The sequence below is a fragment of the Oncorhynchus kisutch genome, linkage group LG17 (genome assembly GCF_002021735.2).
Source record: "Oncorhynchus kisutch isolate 150728-3 linkage group LG17, Okis_V2, whole genome shotgun sequence".
Classification (NCBI taxonomy): domain Eukaryota; kingdom Metazoa; phylum Chordata; class Actinopteri; order Salmoniformes; family Salmonidae; genus Oncorhynchus; species Oncorhynchus kisutch.
In genome coordinates, this window is record NC_034190.2 from 1863555 (window position 1) to 1876673 (window position 13119).

At 48.0% G+C, this 13119-nt stretch overlaps 1 protein-coding gene across 1 annotated transcript in view; it reads right to left on the minus strand.

The window, feature by feature from the left end:
* necab1 (N-terminal EF-hand calcium binding protein 1) overlaps positions 1-13119 on the minus strand; it is a gene marked incomplete in the record, with an annotated part of 107765 nt that overhangs the window by 41768 nt on the left and 52878 nt on the right.

Here is a 13119-nt window from a genome sequence, read left to right on the forward strand (position 1 = left end):
AACCTCTATCCTCTAACCCTATCTCTATCTCCTATCCTCTAACCCCTATCCTCCATCCCATATCCACGAATCCCTATCCTCTAAACCTCTATCCTCTAACCCCTATCGTCTAACCTCTAATCTCTATCCTCTTAACCTCTATCCTCTATCCTCCATCCCATATCCACTAACCCCTATCCACTAACCCTCTATCCTCTAACCCCTATCCTCTAACCCCTATCCTCTATCCTCTAACCCCTATCCTCTAACCCCTATCCTCTATCCTCCATCCCATATTCATAACCCCTATCCTCAAACCCATATCCTCTATCCTCCATCCCATATCCACTAACCCCTATCCTCTAACCTCTATCCTCCATCCTCTATCCACTAACCCCTATCATCTATCCTCTATCCTCTAACCCCTATGATCTATCCTCTATCCTCTAACCCCTATCATCTATCCTCTAACCCCTATCATCTATCCTCTAACCCCTATCCTCTATCCTCTATCCTCCATCCCATATTCACTAACCCCTATCCTCTAACCCCTATCCTCTATCCTCCATCCCATATCCACTAACCCCTATCATCTAACCTCTATCCTCTATCCTCCATCCCATATCCACTAACCCCTATCCTCTAAGCCCTATCCTCTAACCTCTATCCTCTATCCTCCATCCCATATTCACTAAGCCCTATCCTCTAACCCCTATCCTCTAAACCCTATCCTCTAAACCCTATCCTCTAACCCCTATCCTCTAACCACTATCCCCTATCCTCTAAACCCTATCCTCTAACCCCTATCCCCTATCCTCTAAACCCTATCCTCGATCTTCTAACCCCTATCCTCTAACCCCTATCCTCTAACCCATTTCCTCTAACCCCTATCCTCTATCCCCCATCCTCTAAACCCTATCCTCTAAACCCTATCCTCTAACCCCTATCCCCTAAACCCTATCCCATATCCTCTAACCCCTATCCTCCAAACCCTATCCTCTAACCCCTATCCTCTATTCTCTAAACCCTATCCTCTAACCCCTATCCTCTAACCCCTATCCTCTATCCTCTAAACCCTATACTCTATCCCCTAAACATATCCTCTATCTTCTACCCCCTATCCTCTAACCCCTATCATCTATCCCATATCCTCTAACCCCTATCCTCTATCCTCCATCCCATATTCACTAACCCCTATCCTCTAACCCCTATCCTCTAACCCCTATCCTCTAACCACTATCCTCTAACCCTATCCTCTATCCTCTAAACCCTATCCTCTAAACCCTATCCTCTAAACCCTATCCTCTAACCCCTATCCTCTAACCCCTATCCTCTAACCCCTATCCTCGATCTTCTAACCCCTATCCTCTAACCCCTATCTAACCCCTATCCTCTAACCCCTATCCTCTAAACCCTATCCCATATCCTCTAACCCCTATCCCCTAAACCCTATCCTCTAACCCCTATCCTCTAACCCCTATCCCCTATCCTCTAAACCCTATCCTCTAACCCCTATCCCATATCCTCTAAACCCTATCCTCGATCTTCTAACCCCTATCCTCTATCCCCTATCCTCTAAACCCTATCCTCTAAACCCTATCCTCTAACCCCTATCCTCTAACCCCTATCCCCTAAACCCTATCCCATATCCTCTAACCCCTATCCTCTAAACCCTATCCTCTAAACCCTATCCCATATCCTCTAACCCCTATCCTCCAAACCCTATCCTCTAACCCCTATCCTCTAACCCCTATCCTCTATCCTCTAAACCCTATCCTCTATCCCCTAAACATATCCTCTATCTTCTACCCCCTATCCTCTAACCCCTATCATCTATCCCATATCCTCTAACCCCTATCCTCTATCCTCCATCCCATATTCACTAACCCCTATCTTCTAACCCCTATCCTCTAACCCCTATCCTCTAACCCCTATCCTCTAAACCCTATCCTCTAAACCCTATCCTCTAACCCCCTATCCTCTAACCCCTATCCTCTAACCCCTATCCTCGATCTTCTAACCCCTATCCTCTAACCCCTATCCTCTAACCCCTATCCTCTAACCCATATCCTCTAACCCCTATCCTCTATCCCCTATCCTCTAAACCCTATCCTCTATCCTCCATCCCATATTCACTAACCCCTATCCTCTAAACCTCTATCCTCTAACCCCTATCCTCTATCTCCTATCCTCTAACCCCTATCCTCCATCCCATATCCACGAATCCCTATCCTCTAAACCTCTATCCTCTAACCCCTATCGTCTAACCTCTAATCTCTATCCTCTAACCTCTATCCTCTATCCTCCATCCCATATCCACTAACCCCTATCCACTAACCCTCTATCCTCTAACCCATATCCTCTATCCTCCATCCCATATCCACTAACCCCTATCCTCTAACCTCTATCCTCCATCCTCTATCCACTAACCCCTATCATCTATCCTCTATCCTCTAACCCCTATGATCTATCCTCTATCCTCTAACCCCTATCATCTATCCTCTAACCCCTATCATCTATCCTCTAACCCCTATCCTCTATCCTCTATCCTCCATCCCATATTCACTAACCCCTATCCTCTAACCCCTATCCTCTATCCTCCATCCCATATCCACTAACCCCTATCATCTAACCTCTATCCTCTATCCTCCATCCCATATCCACTAACCCCTATCCTCTAAGCCCTATCCTCTAACCTCTATCCTCTATCCTCCATCCCATATTCACTAAGCCCTATCCTCTAACCCCTATCCTCTAAACCCTATCCTCTAAACCCTATCCTCTAACCCCTATCCTCTAACCACTATCCCCTATCCTCTAAACCCTATCCTCTAACCCCTATCCCCTATCCTCTAAACCCTATCCTCGATCTTCTAACCCCTATCCTCTAACCCCTATCCTCTAACCCATTTCCTCTAACCCCTATCCTCTATCCCCCATCCTCTAAACCCTATCCTCTAAACCCTATCCTCTAACCCCTATCCCCTAAACCCTATCCCATATCCTCTAACCCCTATCCTCCAAACCCTATCCTCTAACCCCTATCCTCTATCCTCTAAACCCTATCCTCTAACCCCTATCCTCTAACCCCTATCCTCTATCCTCTAAACCCTATACTCTATCCCCTAAACATATCCTCTATCTTCTACCCCCTATCCTCTAACCCCTATCATCTATCCCATATCCTCTAACCCCTATCCTCTATCCTCTATCCTCCATCCCATATTCACTAACCCCTATCCTCTAACCCCTATCCTCTATCCTCCATCCCATATTCACTAACCCCTATCCTCTAACCCCTATCCTCTAACCCCTATCCTCTAACCCCTATCCTCTATCCTCTAACCCCTATCCTCCAAACCCTATCCTCTAACCCCTATCCTCTAACCCCTATCCTCTATCCTCTAAACCCTATCCTCTATCCCCTAAACATATCCTCTATCTTCTACCCCCTATCCTCTAACCCCTATCATCTATCCCATATCCTCTAACCCCTATCCTCTATCCTCCATCCCATATTCACTAACCCCTATCCTCTAACCCCTATCCTCTAACCCCTATCCTCTAACCCCTATCCTCTAAACCCTATCCTCTAAACCCTATCCTCTAACCCCTATCCTCTAACCCCTATCCTCTAACCCCTATCCTCGATCTTCTAACCCCTATCCTCTAACCCCTATCTTCTAACCCCTATCCTCTAACCCATATCCTCTAACCCCTATCCTCTATCCCCTATCCTCTAAACCCTATCCTCTATCCTCCATCCCATATTCACTAACCCCTATCCTCTAAACCTCTATCCTCTAACCCCTATCCTCTATCTCCTATCCTCTATCCCCTATCCTCCATCCCATATCCACGAATCCCTATCCTCTAAACCTCTATCCTCTAACCCCTATCGTCTAACCTCTAATCTCTATCCTCTAACCTCTATCCTCTATCCTCCATCCCATATCCACTAACCCCTATCCACTAACCCTCTATCCTCTAACCCCTATCCTCTAACCCCTATCCTCTATCCTCTAACCCCTATCCTCTAACCCCTATCCTCTATCCTCCATCCCATATTCACTAACCCCTATCCTCAAACCCATATCCTCTATCCTCCATCCCATATCCACTAACCCCTATCCTCTAACCTCTATCCTCCATCCTCTATCCACTAACCCCTATCATCTATCCTCTATCCTCTAACCCCTATCATCTATCCTCTATCCTCTAACCCCTATCATCTATCCTCTAACCCCTATCATCTATCCTCTAACCCCTATCCTCTATCCTCTATCCTCCATCCCATATTCACTAACCCCTATCCTCTAACCCCTATCCTCTATCCTCCATCCCATATCCACTAACCCCTATCATCTAACCTCTATCCTCTATCCTCCATCCCATATCCACTAACCCCTATCCTCTAAGCCCTATCCTCTAACCTCTATCCTCTATCCTCCATCCCATATTCACTAAGCCCTATCCTCTAACCCCTATCCTCTAAACCCTATCCTCTAAACCCTATCCTCTAACCCCTATCCTCTAACCACTATCCCCTATCCTCTAAACCCTATCCTCTAACCCCTATCCCCTATCCTCTAAACCCTATCCTCGATCTTCTAACCCCTATCCTCTAACCCCTATCCTCTAACCCATTTCCTCTAACCCCTATCCTCTATCCCCCATCCTCTAAACCCTATCCTCTAAACCCTATCCTCTAACCCCTATCCCCTAAACCCTATCCCATATCCTCTAACCCCTATCCTCCAAACCCTATCCTCTAACCCCTATCCTCTATCCTCTAAACCCTATCCTCTAACCCCTATCCTCTAACCCCTATCCTCTATCCTCTAAACCCTATACTCTATCCCCTAAACATATCCTCTATCTTCTACCCCCTATCCTCTAACCCCTATCATCTATCCCATATCCTCTAACCCCTATCCTCTATCCTCTATCCTCCATCCCATATTCACTAACCCCTATCCTCTAACCCCTATCCTCTAACCCCTATCCTCTAACCCCTATCCTCTATCCTCTAAACCCTATCCTCTAAACCCTATCCTCTAAACCCTATCCTCTAACCCCTATCCTCTAACCCCTATCCTCGATCTTCTAACCCCTATCCTCTAACCCCTATCTAACCCCTATCCTCTAACCCCTATCCTCTAACCCCTATCCTCTAACCCCTATCCTCTAAACCCTATCCCATATCCTCTAACCCCTATCCCCTAAACCCTATCCTCTAACCCCTATCCTCTAACCCCTATCCCTTATCCTCTAAACCCTATCCTCTAACCCCTATCCCCTATCCTCTAAACCCTATCCTCGATCTTCTAACCCCTATCCTCTAACCCCTATCCTCTAACCCCTATCCTCTAACCCCTATCCTCTATCCCCTATCCTCTAAACCCTATCCTCTAACCCCTATCCTCTAACCCCTATCCCCTAAACCCTATCCCATATCCTCTAACCCCTATCCTCTAAACCCTATCCTCTAAACCCTATCCCATATCCTCTAACCCCTATCCTCCAAACCCTATCCTCTAACCCCTATCCTCTAACCCCTATCCTCTATCCTCTAAACCCTATCCTCTATCCCCTAAACATATCCTCTATCTTCTACCCCCTATCCTCTAACCCCTATCATCTATCCCATATCCTCTAACCCCTATCCTCTATCCTCCATCCCATATTCACTAACCCCTATCCTCTAACCCCTATCCTCTAACCCCTATCCTCTAACCCCTATCCTCTAAACCCTATCCTCTAAACCCTATCCTCTAACCCCTATCCTCTAACCCCTATCCTCTAACCCCTATCCTCGATCTTCTAACCCCTATCCTCTAACCCCTATCCTCTAACCCCTATCCTCTAACCCATATCCTCTAACCCCTATCCTCTATCCCCTATCCTCTAAACCCTATCCTCTATCCTCCATCCCATATTCACTAACCCCTATCCTCTAAACCTCTATCCTCTAACCCCTATCCTCTATCTCCTATCCTCTAACCCCTATCCTCCATCCCATATCCACGAATCCCTATCCTCTAAACCTCTATCCTCTAACCCCTATCGTCTAACCTCTAATCTCTATCCTCTAACCTCTATCCTCTATCCTCCATCCCATATCCACTAACCCCTATCCACTAACCCTCTATCCTCTAACCCCTATCCTCTAACCCCTATCCTCTATCCTCTAACCCCTATCCTCTAACCCCTATCCTCTATCCTCCATCCCATATCCACTAACCCCTATCCTCTAACCTCTATCCTCCATCCTCTATCCACTAACCCCTATCATCTATCCTCTATCCTCTAACCCCTATCATCTATCCTCTATCCTCTAACCCCTATCATCTATCCTCTAACCCCTATCATCTATCCTCTAACCCCTATCCTCTATCCTCCATCCCATATTCACTAACCCCTATCCTCTAACCCCTATCCTCTATCCTCCATCCCATATCCACTAACCCCTATCATCTAACCTCTATCCTCTATCCTCCATCCCATATCCACTAACCCCTATCCTCTAAGCCCTATCCTCTAACCTCTATCCTCTATCCTCCATCCCATATTCACTAAGCCCTATCCTCTAACCTCTATCCTCTATCCTCCATCCCATATTCACTAACCCCCATCCTCTAACCCCTATCCTCTATCCTCCATCCCATATCCACTAACCCCTATCCTCTAACCTCTATCCTCTATCCTCCATCCTCTATCCACTAACCCCTATCATATATCCTCTAACCCCTATCATCTATCCTCTAACCCCTATCCTCTATCCTCTATCCTCCATCCTCCATCCTCTATCCACTAACCCCTATCATCTATCCACTAACCCCTATCATATATCCTCTAACCCCTATCATCTATCCTCTAACCCCTATCCTCTAACCCCTATCCTCTATCCTCCATCCAATATTCAGTAACCCCTATCCTCTAACCCCTATCCTCTATCCTCCATCCCATATCCACTAACCCCTATCCTCTAACCTCTATCCTCTATCCTCTATCCTCGCTCCTCTATCCACTAACCCCTATCATATATCCTCTAACCCCTATCATCTATCCTCTAACCCCTATCCTCTATCGTCTATCCTCCATCCCATATCCACTAACCCCTATCCTCTATCCTCCATCCCATATTCACTAAGCCCTATCCTCTAACCTCTATCCTCTATCCTCCATCCCATATTCACTAACCCCCATCCTCTAACCCCTATCCTCTATCCTCCATCCCATATCCACTAACCCCTATCCTCTAACCCCTATCCTCTATCCTCCATCCCATATCCACTAACCCCTATCCTCTATCCTCTAACCCCTATCCTCTAACCCCTATCCTCTATCCTCTAACCCCTATCCTCTATCGTCTATCCTCCATCCCATATCCACTAACCCCTATCCTCTAACCCCTATCCTCTATCCTCCATCCCATATCCACTAACCCCTATCCTCTATCCTCTAACCCCTATCCTCTATCCTCCATCCCAAATTCACTAACCCCTATCCTCTAACCTCTATCCTCCATCCCATTCCACTAACCTCTATCCTCTAACCCCTATCCTCCATCCCATATTCACTAACCCCTATCCTCTATCCTCCATCCCATATCCACTAACCCCTATCATCTATCCTCTATCCTCTATCCTCCATCCCATATCCACTAATCCCTATCCTCTATCCTCTAACCCCTATCCTCTAACCCCTAACCTCTATCCCCTATCCTCCATCCCATATTCACTAACCCCTATCCTCTAACCCCTATCCTCTATCCTCCATCCCATATCTACTAACCCCTATCCTCTAACCTCTATCCTCTATCCTCCATCCCATATCCACTAACCCCTATCCTCTATCCTCTATCCTCCATCCTCTATCCACTAACCCCTATCATCTAACCCCTATCCTCTATCCTCTATCCTCCATCCTCTATCCACTAACCCCTATCATCTAACCCCTATCCTCTATCCTCTATCCTCCATCCCATATTCACTAACCCCTATCCTCTAACCCCTATCCTCTATCCTCTATCCTCCATCCCATATTCACTAACCCCTATCCTCTATCCTCTATCCTCTATCCTCCATCCCATATCTACTAACCCCTGTCCTCTAACCTCTATCCTCTATCCTCCATCCTCTATCCACTAACCCCTATCATCTATCCTCTATCCTCTAACCCTTAAATCTCGTCTCTGAATTCCATTACTTTCCATTTCATAGTTGAGTGGGCTAAGAACATGTTCACAATGTGGCAGCAGGTGTGTCGTATGTTCGGGATAAATACTGCTTCTGTTGAGCTTCAGTCATTTTACTACTGTGTCCCTCCCCTAAAAACACCTGTCTGTCCCTCCCCTAAAAACACCAGTCTTTCCTTCCCCTAATAACACCTGTCTGTCCTTCCCCTAATAACACCAGTCTGTCCTTCCCCTAATAACACCTGTCTGTCCCTCCCCTAATAACACCTGTCTGTCCCTCCCCTAAAAACACCAGTCTGTCCTTCCCCTAAAAACACCTGTCTGTCCTTCCCCTAATAACACCTGTCTGTCCTTCCCCTAATAACACCTGTCTGTCCCTCCCCTAAAAACACCAGTCTGTCCTTCCCCTAAAAACACCAGTCTGTCCTTCCCCTAAAAACACCAGTCTGTCCTTCCCCTAAAAACACCAGTCTGTCCTTCCCCTAATAACACCTGTCTGTCCCTCCCCTAAAAACACCAGTCTGTCCTTCCCCTAAAAACACCAGTCTCTCCCTCCTATCAATACACCTGTCTGTCCCTCCCCTAAAAACACATGTCTGTCCCTCCCATCAATACACCTGTCTGTCCCTCCCCTAAAACACCAGTCTGTCCCTCCCATCAATACACCCGTCTGTCCCTCCCATAAAAACACCAGTCTGTCCCTCCCATCAAAACACGAGTCTGTCCCTCCCCTAAAAACACCTGTCTGTTCCTCACATCAATATACATGTCTGTCCATCCCCTAAAAACACCAGTCTGTCCATCCCTTAAAACACCAGTCTGTCCCTCCCATCAATACACCTGTCTGTCCCTCCCATCAATACACCAGTCTGTCCCTCCCATCAATACACCAGTCTGTCCCTCCCATCAATACACCTGTCTGTCCCTCCCATCAATACACCAGTCTGTCCCTCCCTTAAAACACCAGTCTGTCCCTCCCATCAATACACCTGTCTGTCCCTCCCATCAATACACCAGTCTGTCCCTCCCATCAATACACCAGTCTGTCCCTCCCATCAATACACCTGTCTGTCCCTCCCATCAATACACCAGTCTGTCCCTCCCTTAAAACACCAGTCTGTCCCTCCCATCAATACACCTGTCTGTCCCTCCCATCAATACACCTGTCTGTCCCTCCCCTAAAAACACCAGTCTGTCCCTTCCATCAACACACCTGTCTGTCCCTCCCCTAAAAACACCTGTCTGTTCCTCACATCAATATACATGTCTGTCCCTCCCTTAAAACACCAGTCTGTCTCTCCCATCAATACACCTGTCTGTCCCTCCCATCAATACACCTGTCTGTCCCTCCCCTAAAAACACCTGTCTGTCCCTCCCAACAATTTACCGGTCTGTCCCTCCCCTAAAAACACCTGTCTGTCCCTCCCATCAATACACCCGTCTGTCCCTCCCCTAAAAACACCAGTCTGTCCCTCCCCTAAGACACCTGTCTGTCCCTCCTCTGCAAACACCAGTCTGTCCCTCCTCTGCAAACACCAGTCTGTCCATCCCATCAATACACCTGTCTGTCAATCCCCTCAATATACCTGTCTGTCCCTCCCCTCAATATACCAGTCTGGCCCCACTCAATATACCTGTCTGGCCCCGCTCAATATACCAGTCTGTCTCCCCTCAATACACAAGTCTGTCCCTCCCCTCAATATACCTGTCTGGCCCCGCTCAATATACCAGTCTGTCTCCCCTCAATATACCTGTCTGGCCCGCTCAATATACCTGTCTGGCCCCACTCAATATACCTGTCTGGCCCCGCTCAATATACCTGTCTGGCCCCGCTCAATATACCTGTCTGTCTCCCCTCGATATACCTGTCTGTCCCTCCCCTCAATATACCTGTCTGGCCCCGCTCAATATACCTGTCTGGCCCCGCTCAATATACCTGTCTGTCCCTCCCCTCAATATACCTGTCTGGCCCCACTCAATATACCTGTCTGGCCCTGCTCAATATACCTGTCTGGCCCCGCTCAATATACCTTTCCATTTCATAGTTGAGTGGGCTAAGAACATGTTCACAATGTGGCAGCAGGTGTGTCGTATGTTCGGGATAAATACTGCTTCTGTTGAGCTTCAGTCATTTTACTACTGTGTCCCTCCCCTAAAAACACCTGTCTGTCCCTCCCCTAAAAACACCAGTCTGTCCTTCCCCTAATAACACCTGTCTGTCCTTCCCCTAATAACACCAGTCTGTCCTTCCCCTAATAACACCTGTCTGTCCCTCCCCTAATAACACCTGTCTGTCCCTCCCCTAAAAACACCAGTCTGTCCTTCCCCTAAAAACACCTGTATGTCCTTCCCCTAATAACACCTGTCTGTCCTTCCCCTAATAACACCTGTCTGTCCCTCCCCTAAAAACACCAGTCTGTCCTTCCCCTAAAAACACCAGTCTGTCCTTCCCCTAAAAACACCAGTCTGTCCTTCCCCTAAAAACACCAGTCTGTCCTTCCCCTAATAACACCTGTCTCTCCCTCCTATCAATACACCTGTCTGTCCCTCCCCTAAAAACACATGTCTGTCCCTCCCATCAATACACCTGTCTGTCCCTCCCCTAAAACACCAGTCTGTCCCTCCCATCAATACACCTGTCTGTCCCTCCCATAAAAACACCAGTCTGTCCCTCCCATCAAAACACCAGTCTGTCCCTCCCCTAAAAACACCTGTCTGTTCCTCACATCAATATACATGTCTGTCCGTCCCCTAAAAACACCAGTCTGTCCATCCCTTAAAACACCAGTCTGTCCCTCCCATCAATACACCTGTCTGTCCCTCCCATCAATACACCAGTCTGTCCCTCCCATCAATACACCAGTCTGTCCCTCCCATCAATACACCTGTCTGTCCCTCCCATCAATACACCAGTCTGTCCCTCCCTTAAAACACCAGTCTGTCCCTCCCATCAATACACCTGTCTGTCCCTCCCATCAATACACCAGTCTGTCCCTCCCATCAATACACCAGTCTGTCCCTCCCATCAATACACCTGTCTGTCCCTCCCATCAATACACCAGTCTGTCCCTCCCTTAAAACACCAGTCTGTCCCTCCCATCAATACACCTGTCTGTCCCTCCCATCAATACACCTGTCTGTCCCTCCCCTAAAAACACCAGTCTGTCCCTTCCATCAACACACCTGTCTGTCCCTCCCCTAAAAACACCTGTCTGTTCCTCACATCAATATACATGTCTGTCCCTCCCCTAAAAACACCAGTCTGTCCCTCCCTTAAAACACCAGTCTGTCCCTCCCATCAATACACCTGTCTGTCCCTCCCCTAAAAACACCTGTCTGTCCCTCCCATCAATACACCCGTCTGTCCCTCCCCTAAAAACACCAGTCTGTCCCTCCCCTAAGACACCTGTCTGTCCCTCCTCTGCAAACACCAGTCTGTCCCTCCTCTGCAAACACCAGTCTGTCCATCCCATCAATACACCTGTCTGTCAATCCCCTCAATATACCTGTCTGTCCCTCCCCTCAATATACCAGTCTGGCCCCACTCAATATACCTGTCTGGCCCCGCTCAATATACCAGTCTGTCTCCCCTCAATACACAAGTCTGTCCCTCCCCTCAATATACCTGTCTGGCCCCGCTCAATATACCAGTCTGTCTCCCCTCAATATACCTGTCTGGCCCGCTCAATATACCTGTCTGGCCCCACTCAATATACCTGTCTGGCCCCGCTCAATATACCTGTCTGGCCCCGCTCAATATACCTGTCTGTCTCCCCTCGATATACCTGTCTGTCCCGCCCCTCAATATACCTGTCTGGCCCCGCTCAATATACCTGTCTGGCCCCGCTCAATATACCTGTCTGTCCCTCCCCTCAATATACCTGTCTGGCCCCACTCAATATACCTGTCTGGCCCTGCTCAATATACCTGTCTGGCCCCGCTCAATATACCTTTCCATTTCATAGTTGAGTGGGCTAAGAACATGTTCACAATGTGGCAGCAGGTGTGTCGTATGTTCGGGATAAATACTGCTTCTGTTGAGCTTCAGTCATTTTACTACTGTGTCCCTCCCCTAAAAACACCTGTCTGTCCCTCCCCTAAAAACACCAGTCTGTCCTTCCCCTAATAACACCTGTCTGTCCTTCCCCTAATAACACCAGTCTGTCCTTCCCCTAATAACACCTGTCTGTCCCTCCCCTAATAACACCTGTCTGTCCCTCCCCTAAAAACACCAGTCCGTCCTTCCCCTAAAAACACCTGTATGTCCTTCCCCTAATAACACCTGTCTGTCCTTCCCCTAATAACACCTGTCTGTCCCTCCCCTAAAAACACCAGTCTGTCCTTCCCCTAAAAACACCAGTCTGTCCCTCCCCTCAATATACCAGTCTGTCTCCCCTCAATACACAAGTCTGTACCTCCCCTAAAAACACCTGTCTGTCCCTCCCCTAAAAACACCAGTCTGTCTCCACTCAATACACCTGTCTGTCGCTCCCCTCAATATACCTGTCTGTCTCCCCTCAATATACCTGTCTGTCCCTCCCCTCAATACACCTGTCTGTCCCTCCCCTCAAAACACCTGTATGTCCCTCCCCTCAATACACCTGTCTGTCCCTCCCATTAATACACCTGTCTGTCCCTCCCATCAATACACCTGTCTGTTCCTCCCCTCAATACACCTGTCTGTCCCTCCCCTCAATACACCTGTCTGTCCCCCCCTCAATATACCTGTCTGTGCTCCCCTCAATATACCTGTCTGTCCCCCCCTCAATACACCTGTCTGTCCCCCCCTCAATATACCTGTCTGTCCTCCCCTCAATACACCTGTCTGTCCCCCCCTAAATACACCTGTCTGTCCCCCCCTCAATATACCTGTCTGTCCTCCCCACAATACACCTGTGTGTCCCCCCCTCAATATACCTGTCTGTCCTCCCCTCAATACA